We start from the raw sequence: 23,190 nt of genomic DNA on the forward strand, positions 1-23,190 counted from the left end.
AAACTGTCTACTCCTTAAGGTAAATGGTTCTTCATTTCAATCAATAAAATTAATTTCAGGCAGACTTCTGTTTTATCAAATAAAACAATTTTCAATTTCTTTAAGTCTACCTCTACTGATAACCAGCATTTGCATGTACTTCTCATATTCTAGTGTCTGAGAGATCATATAGGAGTTTCAGCTGAGAATCCATTCTTTCTTTATTTTTACATTTCCTGTATGAATATGGAAAATACTTAGTTTAAAACTCTCTCTTTTATCACAACTCTGTTGTTATATAATTATATTTTAGATTGCACAGCACAAAGGGTATTGAGCTGTCTGTCATATTCTGTGCATTGGACATATATTTGAATATCACTTTAAATGAGGAGTGGATTCAAGCTGGGCTAAAGGTACCTACAAAGCTTCTAAGGGTGTAAATATTATATACTAGAAGCATTTACAACTTTCCTTAATAAAATGTGTGCCCATCATGACTGCGTAGGCTAGAATTAAGAGATAATGCTCTCTACATGAATTACTCAAATGGAAGACTTAACACAATTTAGAATTATCCTAAAACTGAAGCACTCTGGGATTAATACCCTAGGCATAGTTAATATGATCATAAATTAAAATATTCTTGCTCTTCAGATATAGCAAGTCTGGCAACAGTGTTAGTAGAAATGTATATTCAAGAGATGCAATAACCCTTATCCTTGTGTACTCCTACAATCTAACAAGACCAAAATAAATGAATGGATATCACTTAAAATTTATTGGTGGTTTGATAACTATATAGGGAAGTGCAGTAGTAGAAGAAAAAGTAAGTATGTTTTTTTATTGCACTCGTCTGCTAGCACCTCAAAAATGTAACACAATGGATTTTGCAACAGAATGCAATTAACAGAGAAAATAAAACCCAGTGAAATGTTTACAATATGATTTTTAAAAAGCAGCGATGGACTTTTCAGTCAATGTAATGTGCTTTCCCCACAATAATAATAAACTGAAATCTGCTTCCTCAGGCTACTCTAGCCAGTAATTGTCATTTTTTTCCTTCATTCCTTTTATTCATGACACAGACACTGATCAGGTATCCAAATGGGTGCATCTGAAATAAACTATTTTACATAACACCTCAATATAAAGAGCTTAAACATACCTTAGTAAAGATTCCACAAATTCTGCAGTCACTCTTTGTTAGTGTCTTTTAAAGAGTTCTATGTAATCTTACTCATATTTTTTCCTTGAAAAACACACAGCTGTAAAGGAAATAAAATCCTCTCATGCCTGTATCTTACAAAACTGAGAGACAAGCTTAATTAGATGTACTGGAAGTATTTAATGTAAAATGTCAGGATTTAAGATGGAAGGTATTCTGGTGCTACAGTCCCAAAGGTTAGAAGGGGGAGGAACATTCACTTGGGTGTCAGCATCCCTTAAATGAGCATGTCTTCACCCAAACTGCGGTTCGTGCCCACCTTGCGGCTGGTGCTTGGTGAGCACCCAGTTCAGTGGTGCTGCCCAGGGCAGAGCCAGGACCCTTCCCAAGGGCTGCTCCCAGTTCAACTCCTCCTGCCCCATCACAGCTTAAAGCCAAAAATCTCATTACAAAATTAAATTTTTAGGGGAGGTAGATAACATTGCCTTTGTTCTTGCTGTTATGCCTCCTGTTTGTTTGGTTGGTGTTGTTTTTTTTTTTTTTTTTTTTTTTTTTTGGGGGGGGGGGGGGGTGTTGTCTTGCTCCTTCTGCATTGCTTTATTTGGTGTGTACACCACAGCATGCATTATCAAGCCAGGCATGGCTGCACCAGGCACTGGTACATGAATATCAGTTGCTGTTGCAAACTTCAAACATCTATTCCTGATCCTTCTAGGGATGGCATATCCCACGTGTATACTGCCCTATTTTATTTTTCTTCTTTTACCTTCTGAACTCTGGGGTAAGCTATTTTCTTGTATGATTTCAAAGCCTACTAGTATTTCAAAAATATTATCTAGAACTATTGTGATTTGCTTGCAAGCAGCAATGTTTTATCTGTAAGCGTTTCTGAGGAATGGATTGGTATATTTGTTACAGAATCCATGTGTGCACTTGATGCGCACTTCCATGGGCCAAGGGACCGTTAGTCCAATCGATGTGAAATCTCACTTCCACTGGTAGCATTTTGATGAAATGACATATCGGGTATAATCAGTAGTTTCTTCTTACTAGGAAATTTTCCAAGTCAAGTGTGAGATTTAAATGTGTATATCTAATTCCAGCTGTGGCAGAAATTGTGCTTGATGTGTTCAGAGTGCTTTCCTTACTACTTCACATAAAAATTGTGTTAACAGGAATGATACTTTTAATGGGTCCTTTGTCACATTGTCTTTTCTCTAACTATAGTCTGAAACCCAAGATGATTACATCAGAAAATGGCAAAACCAAACTCTATCTGCCACACACATCCATACAAGTCTGTTAGGTTACCTAAGCATAGAATTGACTCTTAAATGTTTTAAGCATGGGCATGTCTTCATCACGATATTGTTATCTCTTCTTGCTCCCCATATTATTGTTGCCAGTCACAGCTAGGATGAGAGCAGCAGACAACATCTGCATTGAGCATGGAGAACAGGCTTTATGCGATGACTTGGATCTCTATGAACCAATGTTTCAGGGTAATCCAACAGTGAATTTGCCAGTGCAGCTGGGTATTTGAGGATGTGGTGCGCACAGTTTCTAGTCTGACTTGGGAGTCTTTTTCTTTTTCTGTTCCCTCTGTCTCATGGTGGCACTGGAACTGCTGGGGGCTGGGGCTTTCCCCATCTACCTGTGTGATCTTCCAGGGCAAATCCACTATTTTATGTGAAAAAGGATAATAAATCAAATTGATCTTTCAGGCGTCGTACTTCACTACGAATATGGGAAAAAAAAAAAAAAAAAAAAGGAAGAAAAGAAAGAAACCATTCTACTTAAAAGTTCTCTTTCTATCTCTTTCTTACAGGTGTATTCATAACCCAAGCTCGGTCTTGATACTTGAAAGGTGTCGTGCACTCCAGTTCTCAGACTGAAACAGTGCAGGTATGTCCCAGTGATAAGGAGAAGACTCATTCTGTATCAAGTAAAAACTAGGTATCCAGGTGTAGAATTTTATCTCCATATGTCTTTCGTTAGTTCTTGAAAATCACGATCAAGCTCTAGATAAACTTTAATTCTATTTTCTTTTTTTTTTTTTCTGAAGGTGTTTTAAAAGTATTATTCTTGATAAATAGAATGCTAACCATCTAATCCTCTTGGTTGAAATATTTATAGATAATCTTGCTTTTAGTGAACTGAAATGAAAATTTAATTATATTTGTGCAACCGAGGCAACCATATTGATTAATATAGCAAGCTGGAAAGTTAGTATTCTACTGTACTATACTCATGAAACATCTTTACAGCGATGCACTTAGCATCCTATGTATTTCATTAAATATTAAAATGAGAATATGAGGCTTGCTTAAATGACTACAGACCAGTCAGAAGCAGCAAACTGATGGTAATAACCCTGATACTTTCCAAATGTTTAAGAAGCAGATGTGAAACAATCTAGAAATTGTAATTCCCTTTGCTTCACAGACTTGGACACTGCTTTTTTTTTTTTTTTTCCTGTTATATTTGTAGATTGTAGAGTATTTGACAGCAAATTAATTGTAATGATTGCTAAAGCGAAGTCTAAAATGAATCCAATGATTAAGATGCCTGCTTTGTGCAAGGCAGTGCTGGCTCAGCTGTTGGGCGGGTCAGTAACTGTGAGACTTCAGCCACTGTAAACATGTAAAACTCTAGAGTCTAAGGATTCAACTAATTGAGCTGGATCTTCAGATGATGGGTTGGTAGTTGTAAGAGACTTTTTATTTTCAGCCAAGAGTGGGGGCAGTGGGGCACAGCCACACAGTGTAATTTGGAGATCCTCCTACTATGCACACCTGAAGTGCTGCTCAATTTGATGTACATTTGTCTCCCGTTTCATATGGAGGAAAAAAAAAAAAAAGAGCAGAAGAATAAGGGGGGAACTGGAATATGCAGTGCAAGTGCTGTGTCATGAGAGCAGCCGGCATGCTAGATGTGTCAAACTGTCAGCCTGGAGATGGGGGAGCCAGCTGTGACAAAGGGGCTGTTGGAAGAAAGTGGCTCAGGGAAGTCTGCCTTGCTGCTTTGGTGACAGTGGGGTGTGCTGGACTTAATGCGTAATGGGTATGCCCTCTGAAACTGAATGGCTGTATAGATGCGTTTTGTCCAGAAAGCCTTAACTGATTTGCTGTGTTTATTAGCTACAAATGATTTCCCTTTATGAGTACAAATATGCATGTATACATTATTGTTTACATCCAATAAGTTTTCTTTAGATACACTCGGGAATAGTATCGGATTCTGACAGAGCAGTTAAAAACATGCCTGTCTAAGCACAGAGGTTATCCTCATTAACATCAGTGGCCCAGCTTATAAATAAGAAGTTAGGTTATTATGTACTTCTGAGAACTGATTGCTGGCTTTGTGATGTTATTTAGCAAATGTCTAAGTCCTCTGATATACTGTAACTTAACTCATAGGAGATAATGTGCTGGAAGAATTACAGTAGATACCATAATTGCTAATGGGGCCAGCAACATTGCTGTTTTGCTGTAGCAGGTTGCATTGTATTTCATGCCAACAGTAAATAATTTCTCTGCTGTAAATGGAGAAATGTCCCTACTATACGACTGTCTGCATACACATAATTGTTTCTAATTTCTAGTTGGAAAAAATGACAGTTAATTAGTAGTTTAACTAAGGAAATAAGAGAGAATCCATTTAAATTCAAAAGTCTTATTGGCATGCTAATTTAGCATTTACTATATGTGGAAAAAAGTGGTTTCTCATCTTATGAAAGTTTTATGAGAATATACTGAGGAATTCAAACACGAGGAGGAAAATGAGGCTTTTCAGCCTCATTGAAAAGAGGCTTCAGTATTTTGTCTTAGGATTTTGTGTTTAGTTTTATAGCCTTACGTACAGTTGGTTTGGTACAATGAATTGGGGGGTACCATACAGCAGGGATCAGAACCTCACATACTAGTAGGATACAAGTTTTGAAGCTAAATTTTACCAAGTAGTTATGAACTGTCAGCATCTCATAAACTTGTTATATGGTCCATTTTGAGGTATTAATTCTGGGGGGATGAAAGGAAGGAAAGAGGTATCTTACAGGTCCTCTGTTCTGTGGACTTCATCAACTAGACTGGGAGGCTGGAGTTACAAGGAGCTGGGTCAAGCCTTGCTTACATGGCTTTTGCACATAGGTTCGTTTCCAGGGTTTTGGCACCTCCAGCTGTGTGTGGTGGATATCCTTTTGTGGGGGATATCATATGCTCATCCCTCGTTTCATGAAACTACCATCTATCACCTTTAAGTTCTAATATATAGAAGTTAATTACTGAAAACCTATTTAAGCAGGAGTAATGGAGAATTCTGTAAGGTGGTAATTCTAAGAAAGTGGAACAGTTTTTGCTGAAGTGCTTTTTTTTGTCTGCATCTCCCAGCATAAAACTTATCCATCAGTATGTTTGAGTGCTGTATTCTAGACAGCAGGACAGGCCGAGCTGGCTCCATTTCAGCTTTGAGTGTGCAGTCCTAATATAAATAAGAATTTCAGCAGATCCAAACACCAACTTCAATCGATATTTGAAGGACCAGGACCATTGTGAGGCTTAAAGGGCTTAATAGTGTATTTTTCTGCCACAACTTTCCAGTCTTTTTCAGTCATGTAGAATAGGGGGGGGGGAAAAAAAAGAAAGAAAAAAAAAGTTGTGTATGTGGGCAGGAGTGAAAGAAAACAGCAGAAGCTGGTCAGGTTCCTCCATTGTTTATTGTAAACAGAATTTTATAGAATATGTTTGTACATCTTCCTTAACAAGACCTTTTCATCATCCTTTTGAAATCAGATTAGTTGGATAATTAAGATGCACACTCATGTTTTCTTGAACTTTAAGAAAAATAGAGGATTGAAGCAGTTGGTGGGTGACCTATCACGGCAGGGTACTAACTATCATGGCAGGGCCATTACACATTTTTTTGCTGTTGTTTTCTAACATCCCTGCACTGAATGTTTTCTCCCTTTCTGCTCTTCCAATTTTGTCTGAAGCTACAAAGACAAAAAGCAGTAACTGGGGCCAGAAGGTCAGGAACAGTTGGAGAGAGAAAATGGACAGGAATGGTAGGTGATCCTAATGTACCAGGCATGTCTCTAAGTTTGGGATGAACTACAAGTCTAAGACCACCACACAGGTGAAGGAATTTGAGATATAAACAGGCTTACCAAACATCGCATGCAAAATTGTTGGCTGAAGAGGAGACTGAAATTAGACTTTGAGTCCTAATTAATTCATTTGTAATCTCTGTAGATTATAGCCTTCTGTGATAGGCACTGTGTGTACAGATGCTGTTCATGATGAGCTCCAGACATGAATGAGAGCTTTGGATATACAGACACACAAATTTGTAACAGTGAAATATATTTTTAATACTGAGCAAATAAAGAGTATTTTCCTTCAGTTTTACTGGAAAATGTCAATCCAAAACACTTCCAATTGCAGGGAAAATTTTAAGCTACATTCAACAACAACAACATCAATTCCTTCCTTCTCAGAAAAATAAATACATCTCTAATAAGTGTTAATTTTCATAGATTTTAACATATTTGAAAATATTTTCCTCTGAAAATAAGTTGTAAGGAGTTGACATTTCTTTAAAATCATGGATAAACAAAAAAGCTATTACAGCTTTTAAATAACCTGATGTACTGTATTAAAGCACTTGAGAGCACAAGTCATCAAAGAATGTTATTGCACCGAACTTATTTGAAAGCTTGTCCTAGGGGGAAAAAAAAGAAAAGAAAAAAAAAAAAAAAAGGTAGGTAGTAGCAGCTTCTATAAATTATAGACTAAATGGAATAATGTTGAAAACGACGATGTTTTCTAGTAACGTGGCTGGGATCCTTTGCAAATAGCTTTTGGAGCAGGAAAACAAGAGTTACAAGTAAACCCCTCACAAAAAATATGCATTTTTGTTAGATTCCAGTGCCTTCTGTGCAGCATAATGTAGTACAGGATTGTCCAGAGTAAATAATTTGATTGCAACTAGTAACATAAAACAATGTTAAGGGAGATGAGGGTTGGAGCCAGTAAATTTGCATATATTTCTTGAAATTGTCTTCATTGTTTTATCCATAAGTATTTAATAGTGCAGAAATAATCTTAATTTAACATTAATTCAGCTCAAATATTAACACAGAACTTGAAGTTGAATGCCTACCTGTGCAGGACAATAATCAGTGTAAAGATTTCCAAGATGGCTTTTGAAAAACTGCTTTTCTCAGCAGAGACAGACTCGTATGATTTTAGAGGGTTGTCAGATGTGCTTTGGAGAAGTGTAATCTCTTAAGATACCACCATTAATATTTCTTGCATTCTTCGACGCAAAAGTGAGTGTAGGCAAGGGAAGAAGAGGTTTGGCATTTATCCTGCAACAGATCAGAGCCAAGTTTGGGTGTAGGTATGGAATTACTGCAGTCATCAGGAGCAGCAGCACTTGCTGTCCTCCTCCAGCCATCCCAAATAATAGATCATCAGATAATTCCTAATATCTTTTCTGTAACTGGTTATTATGTTGAAGGAAATGTTCATTGGGAGGAAAAAAAAAAAAAGTAAAGCAACTTTTCTGTTCCCTAGAAGATAATCCAGAACTGTTGTTTTTGCCTAGAGAGAGGTTAGAAAGCCTGAGGTGCTGATATTCTTGGCAGAAACACGGTATTTGAACTAGGTGACTTAGGTAAATGAGTTGGACTTTGTAACAGCCATAGCTTTCATAGGATTGAATGATGATTGTAGGATTATGTTTCTAGTACCAATAACAATTTAGCTTGTATTTTAATGATGTGTTTGTCCTCAAATGGAATGTGTTGTGCTTAAAAACTGGAAAACAGGAAATATTTTGAATGTTTAACTTGGGTCTACAAAGGATGGACTCAGCAGTCCATCCCTGTAAGATGCATATGATAAATCATTTCATTTTGCATTGCCATGGATGGTAGGTTTGCACACAGTTTTCTGAAGATGGGAGTAACTTCCTAAAGTACTCTGAATTTACTGCAATTACATGACCATACTCTATCATTAATTACATGCTCTGGTCTTCTTAAAACAGAGAGCAGGGAAAAGGAAAAACTAGGAAGAATTATTAAGCATCTTTTTTTAATATATATACACTTTTTCTCTTACTTTATTTGTTCTAGAGAAATAATTCTGAAATTAGGCACCTAGTTTATGGGTTCTATAGTGATTAACTTGCTACAAATAAACATACTACTTGTGTTGAAACTCTACACAAGCTTAAGATGTAAACGGTCAACAAGTGATTGTATGAAGAAATAATTTACTTATTGAGAAGCTGGTGTTCATTCTTTCCCCTCCCCTGACCATTTAGAACATAATTTCTATAGTATGCACTGAGCACAGCCGTGTCCATATTTCTCAGCTTTCTTTTATCTCCAGCACCACAGTTCCTTCTTCTCTACCTAGAACAAATAAAAAATGTAAGTATTTACAATAACTTAGCAAAACTCTCTCTTTGGAGTAATTTTGACATAATACTAATTGAATATAGAAATAGAGATAATATGCAGTTATATGGGCATAATAATGGTGCTCTGGGTCTGCTCAGGAGGTGATTTCCTACAACCTAATTAAGAAGTCATTGTAAACACAATGAAGTCTGAAAGGACCTCGTGAGAAGGTTTCAGTGGGTTGCTGATGAGTCTCTGATAGGTTCAAAATTATATTTTTTTAAAATCTAAAAGTCTCTTTAACTGTCCATATAAAAACTTCATGATTACTTTCAACTGAAGAAAAAGATTTCTCATTTTTTAATAATCTTTCAAGTGTAAAAAAAAAAAAAAAAAAAAAAAAAAAAGTGGTACCACAACTGTATGCAAAACTCAAATTTCTGAAAATTTATGATCTGTACTTCTGTTCAAGCTGAATTTTCTCTGTTATTCAGGTTAATCATGTCAGTGTTATTCTTTTTGTAAACTCTTCCCACAGAATATTTCTTTCTACCTGTTTGTCTTTCCCTATGCCTGTAGCTTAGGACATCACATTTTGGAACCATATGAAGTCTACTGAGACCAATGGAAATGCTCGTGTTAATTTAAATATGATTTTCATCAGGGTCAAAAGGTTATTTATACATTAACTTCATAGTTTGGTTTACATTTGTCTTTTCACTGTTTCTTGGAACATTTACTATTTTAGTATATGGATTAATTTCCACTGATCTTGTTAGTGCTGTTGTGTGAAACTGCAAGTTTGGAGTAGTACACTAAATAGAAGTTTTTGTGGACATTCCTAGTTTTTAGTTTCAGGGTTTAAATTATTCTAATAACACTTTTAAATATCCCTGAATGTATCACAATGAGTAAGCTTTCCATTTTATTATTTTTTTATAAATCTACTGAAAAGAAAGAACGAGATGTACATGGAAAGGTTTGCAGTTGAAATATGAAGAAGCTGTTTTGTCCCTTTTCATGTTTCTCTAGATGTCTGGTTCTCTAAATATTTGGCCACTTGTTGTGGACAATCAAATGAGATTCAGAGAAAGTTTTCATAGCCTGCAGCTTTTAGTCAAAATATTTGCTATTCTTTATTCCTACAAACCTCCAAAACTTTACTTAGCTTTTGCTTTGGACAGAATAGATGGTGGAGTCATTATTTCAATTGAATTTTTCTTTTGTCCATGTCATCTAAGTCCTGTGTGTTCAACATTTCTACTTATTCGCATAGCAACTGCTATAACAAATAAATTCTGTATTGTTGCTGTTATCATTGTTTTAGATAAAGACTTCTTCACTGCCTAATGCATTAAATAATTTTTTCTGTCTGCTTATGTCTCAAAATTGATTTCATAAAGCAAAGCAAGCTCACCAATCTTTGACTTCTCAATTTTGCATTTTTTTTTTTGAGGGTGTTAATATGCCAGTGCCATCTCTTATCCATGTGTAATGCCTTTGTAGTCAGTGGGTCTGACCCTTAGCAACAATTTTCTAATTATGCTCTTAACACTTAAATAAACAAACAAAACAAAACAAAATAAAACTCCCATTTTTTATTCTCTTTAGGTCCTTTGGCTGTTACTAACTTTTCATTATACCTATTTTTTTAATATTGAAAAATTGGAATATATACTCTTGTTAATCACTTACCTTGTGTACCAAATGCAGACTTGACATTTACATATTTACATATTCTTGGAATAATTTCATCTGAAATTGCATTGTTTGTTTTCTTTTCCCCCACCTTAATTAAAGTGGCTGTGGGATTTGTTTCTGGATGTTGGTGGTGACATTTTTCATGGTTGCCACAATTTTCCTTTAACGTATTATTTTGTCACAGTCTTGTGCTTAGTTCTATTAATTTTTTTTTTTTTGTACCCCAGTCCTTGCATTTCTTGAGTTCTCTAGGATAGTCATGGATATAATTCTGGTTATAAGTCTTTTCTGTTCAATTTACAGACGAGGACACCACTGGTAAAGAACAATTATGTTTTTTTCAGGCTTTCCTTTTCTATCTCAAATGTGCTCTGTGTGGTAGGCTTATCTGAGGTAACGTATTTCTCATGCTTGTTCAAAAAAAAATTGTTTATATTATATTCCACCTTTAAACAACTCCCACCTATTCATTATTTTGGTTCAAAAGATATCAGTGTGTTCTCCCACATCTTAGAGGTTTTTCTTTAATTGTGCAGTTGTACCTCTACTCTTATTACCCTATTCAAATACTTATTAACAGGTGCGTGGTTTCATGTACTGGTGGTTCTTAGCATTTTATGGCAGATTGTGGTTCTTCCCGACTTGATCATTTATAGGCATATTTCCAATTTGAACATGTAATAGAAAAATAAATAGGAAATAACTCCTTCATCTACCAAAATTCACTACTGCTTATTATTCCTTTGAGTGCCTTTAAATTGCTTTGTTCAATTTCCTTTGAAAATGAAATCTCCTTAATAAAATTACTGTGTATAAAAAAAGACATGAAAATGCACATTGCTTTTGGGCAAACGTAATGGTTAAGCTTTGCAGAGAATATAAAGGTGATTTTGGTTTTCAGATGATGAGAGTTTAAGAAAACTGCTGTGATTTATGTTCTATAAGGTCTGTTTCAAGAAAGGACTTGTATTTTGCAGTATAAAGATGTGCTTGATGCACATGTTTTTAGACCAAATGAGCTTTCTTCATTAAATTGCATCATATTAAACTTTATTTTGGGACTAATTGTATATAAAGACAACTATTTTGCTTCAGTACTGCACACTTGCGTTTTGTTAAGGAAGATGTAAATGATCAAAATGAGTTACTAATGCATGCACACATGCTCAGAACCCTTCAGACTTAATCATGTCTATCATATGTAAAATATGGTTTCCAAAGTTTGCAGGTATTTATCAGCCTTGTCTTTTAGGCCTGTAGGATATCACTGACACTTGTGTTAGATCTCTGCATGGTCTTTTATGTTTTGCCTCCTGTCGCTCGCTAACAAGTAGGGAAATTCCACATGGGTGCAACCAACAAGAAAATGTTGCAGCAGGTCAAAGGTCGAGTTGTATCTGCAAATTCTGGCACACCAGTTCTCTACTCAAGGTTGGGAATAGTGGTATAGGTGTCATAGTGCTGGCAGAGGAGCTTTACAGAGTCAATGAAAAGCAAGTCTGACCAGCAGCTTTGCTGAAGGCATGGAGGGGTGTTATCTGGCTGCTCTTATTCAAAGAAATTGCACTCTGGGAAAACACTGAGATTGAAGTGATTAAACTGAATACCAAAATTGAGGTGATGTGGAGTGTTAGATAATATAAAAGTGAAAAGAAGCTATAACAGCTTGTAAAAGATATACATGGAATAGCAACATATCATTTTTGAAGCAAAGTTCCAGATTGTTCCAAAAGTGTACAAAGTACACAACCTTACTTTAACCCTGAAATTATCAAGGAATAAATTTAGATAATTGCGGACTACCCTCAGATAACAGGACATGAGGAAATAACTTGGAACCTGAATGAACTACCTGAGTTTTTCATCAATTTTTTAATTTGAATATTTTTACTATTTGAGTATAGCTAATGGGAAAAGAAAGGCCCTTATTCTTTATTTAATTGAGCATACTATTTTGCTGTAAAATGAGTAACAGCAAGAGTATTTGCAATACACTTTGCAGACCTGAAAAGTATCTTAACTTTACTTGACTGAAGGTTTGCCAAAAAATTATGTTCATGTGTTCTTGTTTGTCATGACTAATTTGACATGATACAGGTTCAGATATTTGAAGATGATCATGACAAACATGTTTAACAGCTTGTTGAGCTGAAAACCATGCTACTGTTTATTCATTTGTTTTAATTCTAAGATTTTTGTATCCTGTTATGATTGTGACTGCCTCTCTGGACATCTTGCATTTTCACTTCAAGTATGTAGTTCATGCTTCATTATTTAGGGAGTTATTTAGTAGCATTTTCTACTACGTCATAGCATAATAAGCACCAACAGTATTCAAGAAGTTTGCTGTTTCTGTCATGCCATCCCCAGTATGCCCTGCTCCAGAAGTGTTTTTATATTCTATTTTAGGGGGTATAGTCTACATAGGGATATACTTTTCCCTCCAGTAAAAGTAGCTTTATTACCTTTAACTAGTTCGGTGTCATTGGCAATTTAGCAGAGTTTCACATCATGCCATCTGTTTCTAACCTAGAATTAGATGACAGGTATAGCATTTTTTTTTTTTTTTTGTAATAGCTCTTCTTTGTTATTTCTGATCACAGGAATGTGCTGGACACAGATCAATACGCCATTGCATGTTTAGAATATTTACATAGCAACATCAAACAATCTAACAGAAATTTCTTCAATCTGTATAAATAATATAAAAGGAGGAAATAGTCTTGGGAAAGTAATCACAGTTTAAACCTGAACTGAGATACTTCTCTCTGACTGATGAAAAAGATCAAGTATTTGAGAAATGTATCTATGTCTAAGGTACTCATTGGAAGGTGAAAATCTGTAAACACATATTCCATCTAGAGAAAATATATTGAATTATTTCGTTAGTTATTTGTCAAGATTATTCAGTTCTCAAAAAAAAAAAAAAAAAGTTAAGAATTACGAATATCTAGTAGTTTAGCTTGTTGTAGCAATGGCTTATGGTTCTCATGCCAAATTAGTAACTTTCTAGAGCTTGTTCCATATGTTTGACAGCAGATTATTTATACAAGCTTGTGAACATTTTAAATGTTAGAAGACTGTATTAAAGTGTAAGATTCCCAAGTGGATAATATACCGTATGTCATGGTTTTGGAGGATCTGTGTGTGTGTGTTCAGTTATCACTCAATTATTCCAGTTGGTTGCTGACACAGACTTTAATAGATGCAGCTCCAGGCATTATCTTTTCCCAATTGAGGCTAACAATTAACTTGCAGTATTAATGAACAACATCTAGTGTAATGCTTAAAACTGGTCTTCTACCTAAATCGATGAACAGTGCTCACAGAGTCACAGGGGGGTGCTGAGAATCACCAGAATTGCTGGGCAACATTTAATTTTAGACTTGGAGTGACTTTGAGTTTCTTCTCAAATTTATTATTCATGTTCCAATGGCTCATCTTTGCTAGTAGCAGTTCCAGGATGCTCTTTCAAATTGATGGGTTAAGAACATCTTAAATGAAAAACCAAAGAATTATAGACACTTTACAGCATGTTAGAGATAGATGTTTTGATGATGACCCTCTTATGATGACCCAGCTAGAAATGGTTTTCTACTACCAAGTAATGAAATGTGTTTTTATAAACCAATTAAATCTTTTGATTCTGATTTGATCCAGTCCTGTGGTAGCTGGTTGAAAAGATCATATGGAGGGAATGCTAATGAAAACATGTTGTTGCTTCTCTTTTCCTTGTTCTCTATATTTTTGGGATTTGTCCTATCCTTTGGCTTCTTGCAGGAACCTTCAGTGAGATTAGAAGCTTGGAAAAAAATATGAGAAAATTTTCAGTCATTCCTTGATCGTATTTTTACTGGTATCAAATGTGATATCTCAGTATATTTCCCTCTGCTTGATTGGTTTCATGCACATTATATGTTTTGGATAAAGTTTTTAATTTTTCCTCTTCCCATCTCACATCTTGGTTCATTTTAAATATTGTTTCTGACAATAGTTCAAACACTTGAAGGGATACTACAGTAGGCACCATATTGTTATCTCTGTACAATTTGGGCGGGGGGAGTTGGGGGGGGGGGGGGGATAAAAGAAAAGGAAAAAAAAAAAAAACTATGAAAGAAAAAGAAATGGGGGACAGAGTGTGACCCTGTAACTCTTTGGATACCTGAGCACGTGTAGTCCAGATCTTGGACATATTTTAGCTGGATAAGTACCACTATAGCACAAGTCTACGGTCCAAGGTGTCATCCAAGTGACAGCAAACAAGGAACAGAACATTCTTGCTCATCATTGTAATGGGGTACATCTGCGTTGACATCTTTTAGTAAAGTGCCATTTTGAAGCATTCTTTATGCTTCACTACGAAATTGAAGCAAATAAAAGGACAGAAAGCCTGGCCTTTCAGTTTGTACCTGGAAAATGGATTAGTGAATTCTATCTTTCTGAAGATGAGCTGGATACTCCTACACCCTTAAAATAAAGATGTCCAAGTGGAAGTGTCAGCAATTGCAAGTGCTGCTGGGACACAAATAGGGAATATTTACTAATATAAGTGAGTGTTGCTAATAAAATGTAAGCTAATATTTGTGACGATGTTTTGTGCTTGGTTTTACATCTGCTATCTGTATTGCTAAAGATAGAAAATATTGTTGTCAGTTCAGGATGTAGAATGGCTTGAAAGCATGGGATTCATTTCTTAATTGCTTTATTGGTGCTTAATTACAGTGGTCAGGATTGAGGGGAGGGAAGGAGTTCCTGGTATGGTCAGAGGTGTCCACTTCTGTGTATCTTGCTTGCATTTTAATGCAACCTTGTGCACTACAATTCAGACAGAATTATAAAAACGTTTAAGGTTTTTGTTTTTTTATTGGTTTGTTTTCCTATGCTGATCTTCAAAAAGAGGTGTTTTGGAAGGAAAAGAAAGAAGTGCAGTGAATGTAATCAGCAAGCCTCATAATCCATTTCAGGCTTACAGATCTTCATGCTCAATTGTCTCTTCCATATGGTTTAGTGGGAGATATATGTGCCGTGGCTGAGTAACAGCACAATGAATGCTTCTTAGACTTCAAAGCATCTTGCTAGCAGTGCTAATGAGGAGCTGCAAATAATGCTCATCTGACTTTGAAGTCATAGATCCTATCTTTCTTGCTGATACTTAGCAGAATGTTTGTTTCAAGGACTTTTGCTGCATAGAGGTCTAATCTTAGTCCCTCAAATTCAGTTTTTGTCACTCTAAAAAGAAGATGCATTAGCTCTGTCAGTCATATTAGACTCGGTAGTGGATTTTTTGTTCCAATTTTATGATTCAGGTTCCTGTTTGCAGCAGTTCTCGGAAGGTACCTCTTAGTTATTTCAGCTTTAGTGGCAATTTTGAGGCAAAGATGATTTCAGTGAGTTCGGTGACAGACTACAAGTACACACTACAGACAGCTGTATTACAGTTCACGTCTGCTGAGTTAGCTTTACTTCAGCTCTTCTAGGAGCTGCATGTTTCAAATGTGCTAATTCTGTTGACTTATAGAAGAACGATGTGAAATCTAGTGGTTCATTGTTTGGCCTTGCAGGAGGATTATGTGCCATTTTGGGACTACAGCAATAACATATAACTTGAGCCATTTTTATGCAATCTAGGCCATACACTATGTCCCAAACTTTGGTTCCAGCTGGAAAAAAATAAAAAAGAAAAATCCTTGCAAGGATTTGAAAGGGAAAATAAGTAGGAGTGATGGATAGTTCTTATATTATTTATTCTTATATAAACTCAGGATATTAAGCTTCACTTCAGCCATACAGTTCTTGTATAAGCTCAGGATATCGTGCTCCTCCTTGTCTGTTCATGAGGGAATGCAAATATATTGATTATCTGTCATCTTTAGGCAAAGATGGGATTCCAGATTTGTCACTGTAATTTCCATTAATCAGTGAAAGTAACATGTAGCTTGTCTCCTCAGGAATGAACAGGACAGTGTAGACAGCTGCAGGGCAGTTGAGCTCAGAGAAATTTGGCAATGGCTCCCCTATATAAATATATAATTGATTATTTTGTGTTACATTTTGTAGTTTCTTATTTACTATTATCTTTTTTATATGCTTTTAATTAGTGCATTTTATCTATGTACTGAAATGTACTCAAGCTATAACAACCATTATTATTGCATATGCAGGACATTTTTTATAAATTTGAATGCTATGTCTTACTATTTGCTTGTATTTACTGTAAAATGCTGCATGTATCTCATAGACTTCCTTTACCCTTTTATGGACTGCCATTCATAAGTAACTCATAACTCGTATTGAGCTAAAACTATGGATGGAAGAGGGCAAAATTGTTTTGGAAAAGATTGGACATTTTTGTCTAAAAACATTGAAGCTGCATATTTACTGTATGTGAAGCAATTTTTTAATGAGAAATTTTATGATGCTTTTCATGAATGCTGCACTAACTTAATGTTTCTTTCTGCAGTATCTTTCCTTTAACACTAAGACAGTAGGATGGGGAACAGGAAATGAGAGCATCGGTTAGTTCTCATGTGTGTAACAACCATTGTATCTACCTTAGTAAAAGAGAACCTAGGAACAAGTGTAATGCTATGTAGATTGCATTAGTTTTCTTACAGACTTGTTGGCTTCAGAAGTGATGGTATATTTGTTTACTTTAGGTTGGTGCTTCTTAAACAGGCTGCTGCAAGGATGAATATGTAATTGTAAATATTTGATCTGTTACCCTGCAATTCTGTATGCATATGCATATGTGTTTTGGGGCATGTGATTAGTCATAACAGCTTTATATTATGTATGGATAAAAGAAAGAGAACTAATTTAATCAGTTGAGCAATATTTGTTGACTGAGAAGTTCCTCATAAAATGTTGCTGATAGAAAGTTCATATGGAAAGCAGAAAATGCTTTTAAAACACGGTCAAACATACTTTTTTGGTAGTTCCTAGACTTAACTTGAATTGATTTCCCTGCTTGCAAGTATACTTGCAGATCAGATAAACATAAAATTTATGGAGTAACTGAAATATTTCCAAAATTCTCCAATTTTCTGGTCCCCAAAGTCATTACCTTTCTAAACATATTGCTTAATATTTTCCAAGGTGTTTCAGGTGTATAAAGGCTGCCTTGCATAATAATGATACATTAAGCTACAATTGATTTTCATTCTTTCCCTTTTCTAATGTGAACTAGTGCTCTGTTTGCCTTTGTTATTGTTGCTCTACATTAAACTGATAATATTTTCACATATATCCCCAAATCAATTTCCTGAAGATTGTATTTAATTTGAAATGACTATCATATGCTTACTTCATCTTAGAGGTGTTTTTTTCTTCCCCTTCAGATTTTACCCCATCTCAGAAGCTCTGTTTATCCAATCTCTCACGTGATTTAAGTAGGCAATTTAAAACCATTTGTATTAATGCAAACATGACTCATAAAATGTTTCACATTATTAGATTCATGCAGCACAGATACAGGATGGCAGGAATTAATTTAGCAGGTGAACTGTAGTGGTGCATGTGTGGAAGTCTAGAAGAGATGGATGGGTACAACAAGGTCAGACACCTACAGAAAACCAGAAAGAGGAGCTGACTGTGAACTAAGAGCATGCCATTGATTTACAAGGCAGGCAATATGGGTGGAAAAAGAGGTCTGGAAGAGATGGGAGCCTCAATTAGAAAGCTATAGATTGGTATCAGATGAAAATACACTGACTGAAGATGACCTGGCATTAAAATAGCGCAAGGGAAACAAGAATGAATGTGTGCTTGTTACATGTAGAGGGGGAGGAAAGCGACACAAAACATGCCCTGCTGAGGAATTCAGCTCCCTGCCACTGATAACTCCTGATACCAAGCACTTAGAGATCAGCCTCTCCAGATGACTGCCAAACTCTGACCACGCTGAAGTCAATTTGGGCAGCATTGGGGTCAAATAGAGCAGAAATTTCATATTTCGCTCTATTTTTTCTTCTTATTTTTTCTCTTTCTTTTTTCTTTTGTACCAGTCTTCTGGTCTGTCTTCTCTTGCTTATAGGAAAAAGTATTCATGTAGCTCTTTTGCTGGCAGAAGACAGTTGTATTTGTGTGCTTTTTATGTTAGGATGAACATTTTTCTGTGAAATATTATTAAACAGTGCTATTTCTTGACAAGCCACGCAGCAATCCCTTCACAGCAGTTTAAATCAAAGGAGATAGTCTTTAAAGGAAATAATGTCTTTAAAAGTATCGGAAAGGCATTAACCTGTAAAAACAAAAAACAATACAGCTAAAATTTGCTATATAATACTTCATATTACTAACAGAGTAGTAGTGACATTTTGAGCTTTTGAGCATATCAGGTAAATCACCGTTTGCTTGCAGTATTTCTGACACTTCCTTTTTACAAATGTATACACATGTATAGTAAGTAATGCTTTGAGAGGCTAATAGGATCTAACATAAAAACGATGCTGCTGTTTAAACTTCTGAAAGGCAATATCTTCAATAAACATATAAACAAACATTTACAAAACAAGTAGACAATTGGAGTTACACAGTTTAAAGTGAATATGCAGGTTCATATTTCTGGCCCAATAGATACTCTGGTATCTATTTGGAAGAAAATTAAATTTTGTCTAGCACAGTTATGTTTTTGTTGATAGTAGAGCTGGTTAGCTGTGTCAAACTTGTTACAAGGATTTGGTTTCTGAAATGAAATTTCCCTTATTAGCTCACATTTTATTGGTTCTGTTGCTTCTTCATAGAAATGAAACAGGAGCAAGGGGACATCTTTCCTGTCCCACTTCGTCTCTCCTGCCATGCGGACATGGCTCCTCCTTACAGCTTTTCTATTTCTTTAGAATTTTAGTCTTGTTCAGCAACTTATTGAATACGTCAAAATATTTTGGTGCATCTTCTTATGTAGTGCAGCCATGTACTCAGATGTTATTTGCTCTGTATTGCAGAGATGAAAAGCTTGACATACACTTAAATGGCTGCTTTCTGTTCCTGAAAGAAGTGATAAATGCTGGAGAAATAAATTCTTTTTCTTGCCTTGTGATTACATTTAATTTTTGTCAATTTGAAACATGGGGTAAGGCACTGAAGTGGAAGATGTAAGAGGATATTGCATATGACAGTGGTGAACAGGAGCCCCTCAAATGAGGTAATTTGCAAATATGTCATTTATTATTCAGAGAGAGGGAATACAAGAATAAGAAAGAATTTTCTCCATCAATATAAAACAGCAAAAAAAGAAGAGAAATGAGGAATCAGACTGCCATGTGGTGCATATCCTTTAGACCTACCAGCACTGTAGTGGGAGCTGTGCAAGCATTTTCTCAATGCTTTTTATAAAGGCAGGGTTTTACTGTCCTTAGCAGGCCTATTCCTGATCTGCTTTAATCTGTCCTGGCTCTGTTGCCTTCAGATGAAGACTTTCTGTCACAAACTAGGTTGCTGGTGAAATTGTATCATTCCTACTTACAAAGGTATTCTTTTGCAGGAAGTAAATGTGAGAAATGCGAGCTCTCATGTCCAGATAACCTCAGATTAACTTGCTATGCACACATTAACAACATATTTATAAATCAGTGTCATTTTCTTGTCATCTAAAGAACAGGCTGATAGGCTGGTAGAAAAAAATAATTCCAAAGACCTTGCATGACTACATATATTAGCTATTTGTTATAATATTGTTTCCCCACAGAGTCAGTTTTCTTTATTCGATAAAATATTAATAAACTTATAAACATAATGTAATGATGCCTATAGCCAATATCGATAACAAATTTGAAGACTCCATTGAGCAAAAATTGATGAAAAATTTAGAGAAAAGAGAAAATAGTATGTAACTAAAATAGAAGAAATAAATTTAACCCTTATCTTGATAATAAATAAAGCATCTTAAACCGTTCACTTATTCATTTGATAAATACTAATGCAGCACTTTTTTAATCATGAAGAAACAGTGCAGGTATTAGAGATGAATCACCATCCTCATGCATTTTCAAAGTTAGAACTCCAGTCACTCAAAATAAACATATCTGTCAGAAGTGTAACTTTCTGGGAGTAACAACACATCTTAAAAAAATAAATATATATATTTCATACAAGGGCTATTTAGTGGGACCATTTGCAAAACAAAATATATTTAATGTGTAACCAGAGATTACTTTCTCTTTTGGGTTACTAGAGTGCTGTATCGTTGCAGGTCTTCAGCAAAGTAACCAGAGGCAATATTATACACATAGCAATTTAACTCAGAAAATTAAATCCTAGAAGTTAATGAATCCAAGCATTTTCCTTGCTTTTTTTTTCCCTCCTTTTTATTCAAACTGAGAACCATGCATGCTTAAATACAAATACATTTTTGCTATTAACTATAATTATTTTAGAAAGAAAAAAGTTCAAAATAGAAACTAGATATTTTTACTATTCAGTAAATGTCAATTCAGTTTGCAATGTTTTCTTCCCTTGAGATTTAGATAAATCATGTGCTTGCAAAAGATCTATGTTTATGGGACAAAGGTCAGAAAGCCTTTTAAAAAGTCTTCATCTTATTTATGCATATGTATGTGTGTGCAAAATGTGCAAAAATTATTTAATGTTTAAACTTATTTAGAGTTATTTAGCTATTTACATATCAAGCTAATAAGATTAAAACCTGGTAACTTTGATATGTTAAAATTCTCCCAATTAAATATTTTACTCTGTTGTAAAAGGCCTGGAGGCTGCTGTCATGAAAGTGTTTTAAAGCACTTCTCTCTCCCTTTTCCCTTTTTTTTCAAATAATGGGGAATAAAAAATAGAGCATCTTATTAAAAATATTTGTTCTTCTGGTTTATTTTGCACGATTTGTATGTCCTTTTATTAATTTATGAACAATAAATGCTCATGAATTGATTTCTACTTGGGGTAGACAGAGTACATTTTTAAAAAATATTTATAAGAAATGTCTTCCTTGATAGATACATTCTTGAAAATCATCAAAGCCATCGTGTGATTCCCCACCTCTTTGCAGTAAGATTCTTCTGGCTATTGTGGCATAGTAGAATCATTTAATTTTATCTATGCTAAGAAGAATGCTTTTTTCTAGAGAGAGACTTTCTATTCTGTTCCTACTGAGATTCGTTAATTAATCAAGATTTTTATTAATTTATGGACTTTTTTTCTTAAATTAATACAAAGGCAGACTACAAAATCGAGAGGAGTGAGTTTTGTCTGATTGTCATACAATGTTACAAACCCAATAGTCTAGACTAAAAGTAAAATATATTTAGAAGATGTTTTTAGAGCTGTAAAAATAGGAGTAAATATATATATATTATGCAACACAGCATTTAAATATATTACTATAAATATTTAAATATATTTAGGAAACATTTAGAATGTAAATTATTCAAGTATTTTTTTAATTATAAAATGCTAATACAGTCCAGTTAAGAAAATGTTTTAAACGGTAATGGCATATTGAAATTAATACAAAAACTAAGATTCATTCCTCAACTGAAATAAATCTCTAAGGCAACTCATTTCACTGATTTGAACCTTATTTGCACTATTAAATAACACATTTTCTTCTTTTTCTGTATGTCACACAGTTACAGCTTTACCAAGTATCAATAAATTAACTGCTGAAGAGTTGCATTGCTTCAAGATTAGATTCAAATTGTTGCATTGCTTATAACTAATTAACTTTCTTGCAACTTTGTTGAACATAAAACATATGTTATAGGGAATTTATCAACATTCCAATCACAGAAGATCTGCAGATACAAGCTTTAGAATGTCTGAAAAATACTGCTACTTTATACCCAAAAAGTGCAGGTTAACTACTGGCAGAAATTTGGCTAATTTTTGAATGTAAAAAGAAAGGAAAATCACCTTTAAAGCTAACAAGATTATTGACTTATTAAAAAATAATTCATGATGTAATTTTAATAGAAGCATTTATCATGAGAAAGTCCCTATTCCTGCTGAGCCTTTATAGATTGTGTTATTAATATAAATAGTACTTATTTAAATTACTTTTAAAATAATGTAGTGCTAAATTCTTGCCTTAATTTATCTTTTTGTTGTTGTTCAATGTCCAGGGAATTGCATTGTAGAAGCAGAGATGAAAAATCAGTGGTTAAAATTAAGGGAAATGAAGTAAAATATAGTCAGGCCAAATGTTCTATATGAGTACATAATTTACAAATTAAATACAATTTTATATAGTGTTAGATTAGAAAAGCTAATTTGGTTTGTTTTTCCTAGTCTAAATAATAATTTCTGGGTCTTAACTTATAGTAGTATATTAAAAATACATTGTGAGTGGCAAAAGTAACTATAGACTCACCTTTCACATTGCTGTAGACTCATCAGCGTTTCTTATATTTTGGGGTTTTGTGGTTTTGTAACTTGAGCATAAAATGTTTGTTGGTGGTAACGCTTGGAACAGAAAGTTTCTGTATCAGAATGGCTTCTGAGAAAGTAAAATGTAAAAAGGGATGGAAAGAGTTTTTCATATAAAATAATTGTTGACTCCAGCTTGGCTCGCTGACTTTAAAGACATGGAAGTTTTCTGGAATTTACCTATATATTTTCCTGTGGTTTAGCCATCGGCTTTACTAATGACAACTAATGAGCAATTATGAAACTTTCTTTTAGCCTTTGGTGGGAATCTGCCAGGGTTTATGGCTCTGAAAATATGCTAGGGCAGGTCCCTCATTTCCATCAATGTGGGTCTCAGCCCTAGGACATCAGTGAATGGGCTAAGAAGAGACATTATTCAAGGAAGAAATGTCATATTCTCCTGTATTTATGAGGTTACATATATGATTACTAACAAATGTAATCTGTTTGAGCATATTTTGTTGGAAGGTGACTACAAGATCTCATTAACTTGTTATGCAACTTGCGGCATTGCATATAACAATTTTAAAGGACGCTCTCAGGGCTGTGTGTCAGAGGT

The 23,190-nt window shown here is 34.8% G+C and overlaps 1 long non-coding RNA gene across 2 annotated transcripts in view; it reads left to right on the forward strand.

Moving 5' to 3' along the window:
* The window catches only part of LOC121072597, a 144,338-nt gene that overhangs the window by 103,898 nt on the left and 17,250 nt on the right, over positions 1 to 23,190 (forward strand). For both annotated transcript variants that reach the window (XR_005821335.1, XR_005821336.1), the window contains one exon: positions 2,976 to 3,052. This is a non-coding gene — a long non-coding RNA (uncharacterized LOC121072597). The remainder of the gene's footprint in view (positions 1 to 2,975; positions 3,053 to 23,190) is intronic.

This window comes from Cygnus olor, chromosome 6 (genome assembly GCF_009769625.2).
Source record: "Cygnus olor isolate bCygOlo1 chromosome 6, bCygOlo1.pri.v2, whole genome shotgun sequence".
Lineage (NCBI taxonomy): Eukaryota > Metazoa > Chordata > Aves > Anseriformes > Anatidae > Cygnus > Cygnus olor.